Source organism: Prenolepis imparis, unplaced genomic scaffold (genome assembly GCF_030444845.1).
Source record: "Prenolepis imparis isolate NDT839.2.m4 unplaced genomic scaffold, iyPreImpa1.0 SCAF_2, whole genome shotgun sequence".
NCBI lineage: Eukaryota > Metazoa > Arthropoda > Insecta > Hymenoptera > Formicidae > Prenolepis > Prenolepis imparis.
Window position 1 is genome coordinate 3,859,734 of NW_028141160.1, and position 9,993 is coordinate 3,869,726.

The 9,993-nt window shown below is 40.7% G+C and overlaps 1 pseudogene; it reads right to left on the reverse strand.

Annotated features, from left to right (window-relative positions):
• Nucleotides 1-9,993, reverse strand: part of LOC145932832 (uncharacterized) — a 10,246-nt pseudogene continuing 253 nt past the window's right edge.

The window sequence follows — 9,993 nt, forward strand, 5'->3', positions numbered from 1 at the left end:
TTAATTTATAATAATGCCTGCTTCGCGAAGTTCCTCGATGATCGACAGGATCTCGTTGTCGTGAGCGTTGTGGCCAGCTCGGCGCGAAGCATCGAGCAATCGTACCCGATCCACTAGCTCGTTGGGGTCGTCCCAGTGCACGTAATCGATTTTATTGTCGGTTAGCGTCATCGCTTGAGGCATGAATACACCCTTTCCAGATTTTTTCTTTTCAATCGACATCAACGGTGCGATTATTTGTTTGTATTTGTATCCCCTGTTGCTTCGTAATTGACCTTGCGCATCATATTTGCGTTTATGCGCGTTTGTCGCCAATAATATGCTCTTGTATTTTTGCATATCGTCTTCCGTGTAAATAACGTCATCGGGAATCCTCTTGAAGACTAGCTCGTATAATCCAGGTTTACCAATGTACTTTACTTTGTCTATAATTATAGAATCATATTTATCCATGTCGAATCGTTTGTTACTGAGCAACATTCCATCCTTGTCGAAATAGACACCATATACGTGATCGATCTCGTTTTTTTATCGCCACCGAGGAGAGCGCCCATGTATTTTTGTCCCAGTAGTCCAAAGTGCTCTCGCAACATTTCTTGATCTTCCGACGTTTGTAACGTGTTTCGAACGGATGTTTCAAGTGAATTGCTTGTGGTTTCGAAAACATTTTCGTTTGCGAGTGATTCGGGTATTGTAAATGGTAGGATTCTCGTTGTCGCGGACTGTGTAGAGGTGGACGGCGTAGAGCTTATCGGTGGTTCATCCAGTAAAAATCCGTCCGATGTACGTGGCGTCGATGAGCGATTTGTGTTTCGTCGTTTTCTATTTTTCGGTGTCGCATCTTCCGCCTCCTCCTCGTACCGCTTAACAGCGGGTAACGTTTTAATTTTCACGTCAGCTTTACTCTCAGGTTCGTTTTTCACTGCGATCAAGCTCGCGTTGTCGACAATCTTTTGTAGTGGTTCGATAATAGGTTTAAAGTGAGTTTTGACTGCGATATCGTCATCGATCTTACCAGTCTTTAAAGTACGATGTTTCTTACGGATCGATTCGCTCGTTTTCACAATTTCCTTCGCTATCTTTTCACTCTCGCGAATGTTATCGTTATCAGCTATGTCTGCAGAGTGCTCGCGTTTCACTCTTCTCAACAGAATATCGGCAGCGACTAATCGTTTTGCGGTATCGCAAACTCGTTAAATCCTTTTCTGTATCGCCCGTTTGTAAGCAAGCTGTCCTTGTCTATCACTAGGAATCCATACTTTTGTTGCCAACAAATACGACATAATTTACTGAAATCTTCGTACGACATGTCGGTATTCACATGATCGTTGTACACGTGTTTCAAGTTGGTACCGTCCTGTTTAAACAAGATCAGTAAGTTCGCGTTGTCGCGTATAAGATGTTTTGATATTCTCGCGTACGTCTGACAGAGATAGAAGCAATCAACGTTCGAGTGGCGTCCCATTGAAAAGTACTCTCTTATCGCATCTTGCTTGTCACACGCCACGTCATCAAAGATGAAAATCGAGTTTGGACATGCCTTGCTCGGTGGAATGACGTCACTGTTATTGGAGAATGTAAAGTAGCCGATTTCTTCGATCGACGTCAACAAATTCTCTTGATACCGATATTTCGGCTGTTGCAGTGACTTTGAGTACACGTACACGTTTTCGAAGCAAACACCGTTCGGGCTTTCTATCAAACTAATCAAGACGTTAGTTTTACCGCAATTCGAGGGGCCGCATACGATCGCGCGTATAGTAGTCGGCAACATCGTACCATGTCTGCGCATCTCCGCGTTGTCCCCCACCGAGCGTAATCTGTCGTCGCAATTCGTCACGCGTATCGTCAAAGGTTGTCGCACGAATCTCATTTTCCCACTCCCCGATTGAATCGAACGCTTGCCTATTTATAGCTGCGCGGAACCACGAATCGCTCAGTAACGAAAAAATGTTTGTTCTGCTAACAAGTGCTTCCGATATTCACGGTTTAAGCGTCGAACAGCTGCAATTTGTGCCAAAAGCAGTTTTACTGCAATGTGAAAATCACATCCACTACGTGTGGGACAAGCTTCCGGAACACATAAAGGCGAATCCAGAGATTCAGGCCTGTCGCCGCTGTTTCGAACATTACAATCGACCGTGGCAGCGAACGCACATCGACGGTCCAGCGCCGATGATAAAGGATTGCTGCGAATGTCAGCGAAAATAATAGGTAGAGGACTATTAAATCACGCAATAAACGCACTTCCAATCGAATTCAATATCCCCGGCTATCAGTTTTGTGGTCCGGGCACGCGGTTACAAAAGCGATTAGCCAGAGGCGATCGAGGTATCAACCCATTGGACACGGCGTGCCGTGAACACGATATTGTGTACTCTCGGAGCAACGATCTCACCGAGAGACACGGCGGATAAGGTACTCGCCGACAAAGCGCGAACTCGCATCATTGCGAGAGATTCGACTCTCGGTGAAAGAGCCGCCGCCACAGCTGTCTGGGCAGCGATGAAAACCAAGACGAAGCTCGGTATGGGCCTGAAGACGACGACGAAGACGAAGACAAAGAAAAAGACGACGAAGAAACGAATACTTCCGGTATCGAAACGCGGTGGCATATTGCCAATTCTACCAATGTTGGGCGCGCTTAGATCTATGATTGGTGGAGCGGCTGGTGTACCAAAGATGATGAACGACGGAAAAGCCTCGCAACGTCAGTTGCATGAAATGTTACGTCACAATCGCGCCATGGAAGGTCACGGACTGTATCTCGCTCCATACAAACGTGGACGAGGAGTTTCAAGGAGGAAAAAAAAACGTCCAAGAGACACTAAAATTGCCAAAGGGCGAAACTACTAATATACAATTGCTGCAACAGGCAAAACGTATGCGCATTCCATACTTTAGAGGTGTTTTCATGCGTGATTCGCTACCGATCGTTGGTATATATCAAAACGAGAGCAGCATCATAAATTTGGATAACGCTAAAGGATCAGGTACTCATTGGGTGGCGTGCGCAAAGAGGGGGAATCGCGCTATATATTTCGACAGTTTTGGCAATCTTCGACCGCCGAATGAATTGGTGCAATATTTCGGGTGGAACGTGACAAAGATACAGTACAATCACACACCTGTTCAAACTTATGATCAGAGCATCTGTGGACAATTGTGTTTGCAGTTTCTCCGAACGGTCGATACATGCGAATTTAAAGACGGACATTGCATTATTTAACTCAGTATTCGTTAAACAGTTTTGCCGATATGTCTATGACATTCACGCTGACTGGAAAGAGTAGCGTCCTTGCGGCAAACTACTTTCCCGCCATAGATTTGAGCGACGATGAATACGAACTCGGTCTAGCGGATTTTGAGACTTATCACACGATATCGAACGTGAATTCCTCGAATAATAAATTTTATTTTGGCAAAGATGACGCGGAAATTACGATTCCCGAGGGATCGTACGAGCTGCAAGCGATACATGAGTTTTTGAAACATGCAATTTCACGAAAACGTCCGCGACACGCTGTTCGTGATGACGATAAAAAACACATTGACAATGGTGACTTTGAAGATGAAGAATACCCGATAGTGCTCCGCGCTAATTAGAATACGATGAGGAGTAAGATCAAATGCGCCTACAGAATGAATTTTAACAAGCCTAACAACATTGGATCGCTGCTGGGATTCTCGAACCGTATACTACAGCCGCGAAAATGGTACGAGTCGGACATGCTGATTAACATTATCAACGTGAACATTATCCGCGTAGAGTGTAACGTGACCGCGGGCGCGTACAGCAACGGCAAACTCGTTCATACGATACATGAATTTTCACCGAGGGTACCACCAGGATATAAGATATCGGAAACACCGGCGCACATCATTTACTTGCCGATCATCGTGCGGAGCATTACGGATTTAACGTTACGCGTTGTCGACCAGGACAGACGATTGCTCGATTTTCGAGGAGAAGAGATCACCATTAGATTGCACGTACGACGGCGACAGCGATAACGTACGTGTGCGGCGTATGAGATGCTCGTGTTGAACGGATCGAAAGACACGAGAGATAACATAATCTTTACGGAGCCAGCGACAACAACAACAACGTCGACATTCGCTAATATCCAATCATCCGGTTGCACCAAGAAAAAGAAACTGAACGCATCAAACGTTGCGTTTTTACAATCTTTGGGATTCGCGGTGCCAAATATCTGAACAATGACCGACATCCTCAACATCGGGGAAGAGCCAATCTTCGACGATCGCATCGTCAAAATTGAGACTCACACGTACAATCCGTTCGCCAACACCACGTTCGGACACAGTGATGAGATAAGAATACCCATACAACAACAGGATCTGTATACGTTGCCATTTGACAGTTTTCTATACATCAAAGGAGAATTAAGGATAAATAGACCAGCTGAAGGATCTGATGTGATACTGGGAAATAATTGCGTCGCATTCATGTTTGATGAGATTCGATATGAACTCGATGGCGTGGAGATTGATCGCAACAGAAACGTGAGAATAACAAGTATGCTCAAAAACTATGTAACGATATCATCCGATAGAAGCGTGATTATGAGAAACGCCAGCTGGAGTGATCCGACTACTTTGAATGGAAACTTCAATTTTTGCGTGCCGCTCTACATGTTATTGGGATTTTGCGAGGATTACAGACGAGTGGTGATTAACGCTCGTCACGAGTTGATCTTAATACGATCGCGCTGGAGCCTGTGATCAACATATTCAAGATACAATGGCGAATGCCACATGTGTTGTTGAACGAGATTAAGAAGCTGTCTATGCTGCTCGCTCTGGAAAGCGGACGCTACCTCAGCATGGGTTTTCGCTCGTGGGATCTGTACGAGTTTCCGCTATTGCAGCGTGCAACCAAGCATTCGTGGGCCATTAAAACCGCGACTCAGCTGGAGAAACCACGATACGTTATCTTTGCTCTGCAGACAGGACGGAAGAATGTCATGTCTGAGGATATGAGTCGATTCGACGATTGTAAATTGACCAACGTGAAACTCTATCTGAACTCGGAATGTTATCCGTACGACGACATGAATCTGGACTTCGATAAAAACAGATGGTCGATTCTGTACCACACGTATGCGCGTTTCTGCAAAAACTATTACGGATACGAGTATCTCGAGCCGAGTCTCACCGTCTCAATGTTTCTACGTAACGGCCCATTCGTAATCATCGATTGTTCTCGACAAAACGAATCGATCAAGAGCGCAACCGTGGATGTGAGATTGGAATTTGAGTGTAAGGAAAACGTGCCGATGAATACCTCTGCGTACTGTCTCATCATACATGATCGCGTGATCCAGTACAACCCGTTGACCAACGTTGTGCGCAAAATCACCTAAATGCACCAACAATTTAGAGAGGGGGAAGCATAGCAGAACATAAATCAAAGTGTTATAAGAAGGTTGTCATTCTTCTTTTTTAACTGATACATCGAAGAGAGAGAGATTTCGTCATGTCCGTACCAATGTTTGTGGATCTACAGGGGTTTATCCTCAATAAACAATTTATTGTAAAGCAAGCGGCAATCCTGAGAAGAGGATTTATTTTATCACATTATTTTTTCGCATGTCCTGTACCATGGGGTGTGCTCATAAAATCGGAGAGACACCAAGCCTCATAGTTGACTCAAAATCATCATAAATTACAATGGAAAGATGGAAACGTTCCATATAGCATGGCTCAGCGTTTGATTACAACAGTTATCGTTGGTGGACCACATGAAGAAGAAGAAGAATCTATTCTCGTATATGTAAAAGAACTTGAAAAGCGAGAATGGTTAGCCGATATATTGGATGATGCGGGAAACGATTTCATTATTGAGACCTTGGATGCTGATTACGACGATATCGAATCTCTAAATAATCTAGATGTTAAAAACACTATGCGATGTGGAAAACATGTTAAGAATTGCGCATTACAAAATGTATTCAAAATATTTAACTGGTGGTCGCAACGCCAGAAAGAATTGCAAGATTTGGAAAAATGAAATATTTAAACATTAATGTGTTTTATCTCTTATTCCCCTTCCCCAATCCTTTCCTCACGAATCGTTTCTAAGAATTCTTTTTATCCGAGCGCCGTTTCCCGTTCTCCTAAATTTCATAGCGCCAATAGTATTCTAGAATCTCCCACCACATTTACCCCACTACTTTTAAAAATAAGCGTCATGTTCAACACTCGATTAATTTCTTTATATGATCAGTGTCGCGTTAACCGTTCGTACTGGTGGTTTCATTTTTAAAATCTGGAAATATGTACTACGCTGAAAGAAGCAGCGACTCCGGCAGACATGTGAATAATTACATACCGAATTGTGATGAAACTCCATCGTTTGAGAACAAATGCGACAAGTAAGTTTAACTTTTTCTATTTTTCTATTTTTATGTCTTTATACTTTTTACAAATTGTTTTATTTTTAAACTAATTTCATTTTTACAGCTTTTCATTAAAGCCTCATGCGATTCGTATACTATGCAAACGATATGCATTGACAGCTACGGGATTTAAATTCCTCGAAATTGGTATCAAAGTGGATCCACCGAGTTACGTGGAAATCGCCATAGGAGATCATCGAGGAAAGGAACTGATACTATCTCTCGAAGCGTGGAAGGGACTCTACGAGCAACGTCACAATATTCAGAATCTGCTTCGAAACGACTCTAAAGATGTCCACAGTTTTATAAGCGTTGGACCACTAACAGTGTGAGTTCGTACGATTAACGACGCCAAGTTAATAAGTCTTGAATCTTCAAATGTATGCATGATGATGATCGAATCGACGTTACACCGTATGTTCGATCTCGATCCATACATTGATGTAACTTTTGACCGATTGGTTAAAATTACCAATACAGTCGATATCAAATTTACGTAATTTTCAAATATCGCGTCCAATGTAACGAATCCTAAAGAAGTATCAAATGTAATACGCGCTAGCGACGCCTTCAACAAGCATCAGCTCATCGATTGCGAGTTGGCAGCTTTAGTTTTTAGTCCATAATATGTAAGAAAAAAGTATTTAAAGAAGAATAAAGAGTTTTTAAGTCTAAATTATGATGTAATTTCTTTGCATGCATTTCCATTCTCCATCTTTCTCCCACCCGTAAGCAGTCCCAGCTCTCATACGTATAGCTCCCAATAGTTGCTCGGACCTTGCGGGGGATGACGTCATGCGGGGAAGGGGGAACGTGACGCTAGAGACTGAGAGGCTAGGGATCGCGAGGCTAGGGACCGAGAGGCTAGGGACTGCGAGGCTAGGGACTGCGAGGCTAGGGACTGCGAGGCGCAGCGAGGAGAGAGAGAGAGGCGAACGCGAGAGACAGGGATAGCGAGAGGCGTATATGCATGAGAGAGAGATGTTGCGAGAGATGATGAAGCGAAGGAGAGCGCGAGGTGTTCGCGAGAGAGAATTTTTAATAATATTTTAATAATATTAATATATAATTATTTTATAATAATATTAATATATAATAATTCTTTTATAATAATATTCTTAATATAGATGGAAAGAGGAATTATTCTAAAATAAACTATATATTTTTTAATATTTAAAATAATTTTTATTCTTAAAATGTGTATGTGTAATATTGATAATTGTGTGTGTGTGTTATTAAAATTAAAAATTTAAATTTGTAATATATATATAATAAAAAATATATAATTATTAATAATATGATATAAAATATATATATGTAGCGGCGCAATGGTGGCAGCGGTGGGGGCAGCCGGGTAGGGCTTCTTCTACAACAAATTATATATTAAATATATTATTATTTACATATTAATATTTTAATTTATTAAAAGAAAGACATACCAATTCCAATTCATCCTCTGGATATGGCTCCTCCCCGAACATTGGTCTCAAGTTGAAGCGATCCTCATAATCGAAATGATTATTGTTTTGTTCGGGGAGGTCACCCCACAACCAATCATGAAGTTCACGATCCACCCGCCGCCAGTACCTCACATCTCTCCTTCTTTCTACATTCACAAAGCCATCAATTTGAACGTCAGACATCATAAAGCTCTGGAAAAAATATTAATATTATTAATAATTAATAAAAACAACATAAGAAAATTAAATTAAAAACAAAAATTAAATAAATTACAATAAAAAAATTAATATATATGTATATAATAATAAGCCTTACTGGCATTGCGAAGAGGCAGAATATGGCCCTTGCAACACATTCAATGAATCGTCTTCCTTCAAACTCCTCTCGAAATATATATGGTGTCCCCAGGAAGGGGACATTCCGGAATATCCCCGTAATTAGAGATTCAAAGAAGCGCCGCCCAAATATCTCTCCAATAAATTTCATTTTTTTAAAACTGTTTTACACTTTTTTTCACGCTTTGACACGTTGACTGTTCGAGACTTTATGACGAACGTTGCTGAGATAGACCTGCTCTCCATAAGCTTCAGCTCCATCTCAAAATTTCCACAAAGGAATAGCATAGTGATAAATATCTGTTTATAAATTTGAGCTGCCTGCGCTCACTGTCATACTGTTTTGTTTATATCCTCGAAAAGGACCACGAGAGCGCTTAGAAGAGAGAGCGTGAAGCGTTTACTAGAGATAGCGCGCGCGCGAGAGAGAGAGAGAGATGTAGCGGCGAAGAGCGCGAGAGAAGAAAGAGATGGCTCGGCGAGGTACCTGAAAGAGAAAGATAGCGCGACGCTAGGGACCGCGAGAGAGCAAACGCTTTAGGAGAGCGTGAGGCGTACGCGAAGCAGAGAGAATTTAATTCTACTAATATTTTAATAATAATTTTTTAATAATTTAAATAATGTCGCGATGAGGGAGAAGGACGTCTTATTCTAGAATAAATATATATTTTTCTTTTAATATTAATAATTTTTAATCATATATGCGTGTAATACATGTGTGTCTGAATATAAGAAAAAAATTGAATATATAAAAATAATATATCAAATAATTGATATTAAATATAATATAAAAGGAATAATATAAGAATATAAAAATTTAAAGAGTATAGAATTTAAAATATAAGAATATAAAATTTAAAAAAGAGTATAGAATTTAAAATATAATAAAAAAAAATATGATTATTAATAATATGATATAAAATATAAAAAGGTAATAGATAATAAAATGAATTAATATTATAAATGATAAAAATTAATAATAAGAAATAGACCCCCCGGCAGTAGATGTGATAACGGTGGTGGGGTGGCCGGGCGGGGGGGCGGCAAGCGGGGGTGCGATCGGCGGCGGCATGGCGAGGTAGATGCTCCTTCTATGACAGACAAAAATTTTTATTAATTATTAATAATTTTTAAAATTAAAAAAGAAATACTTACAATATAGTCTCGGTTTTCACATATGTGGTTCCTCAATTTAAATTCTTTGTCCGAATTTTCTATAAAAAGCGATCACATTTTGATAGCGACGTTGAAAACACGCGATTCGGTTGTGTTTAGATGATACGACGCAGTAACATATGTTATTAATTTCTTTTCATGAGATTGCAGATGGGTCACATCTCTTGCTTGAGGTTTTCGCAAACTGAGTTCGCGATTTCTTAAAAATTGCACAATCGAAGTCACTGGAATGTTCTTCAATCTTTCCTGAGACGCCATCTTCACGTTCAGAGCCGTGAAAGTTTCACTTTCAGAGTTCTCACTTTAAGTGTTTTAATTTTTAAACAGTTGTCTGCAAATAGGGCACAGACTGCACGATACTATTTGAGACACTGATAATCGACATTCGCAGCATCTATCTCCCAAAAGTAAAATGTATCTTTCAGTATCGTGTTTCCGCACAGCACGAGCACGTGAAAATAAGTCATTGACTCGCAAAAAACATCCTGTACAAAATTTGTCATTATTAACTTCATAATAAAAAGAAATGCAACACATTTTTTGTAGTTCGTCAATATCGTGGATATCAGCTCGTTTTAGAACCCGCACTTGTTTTTGTT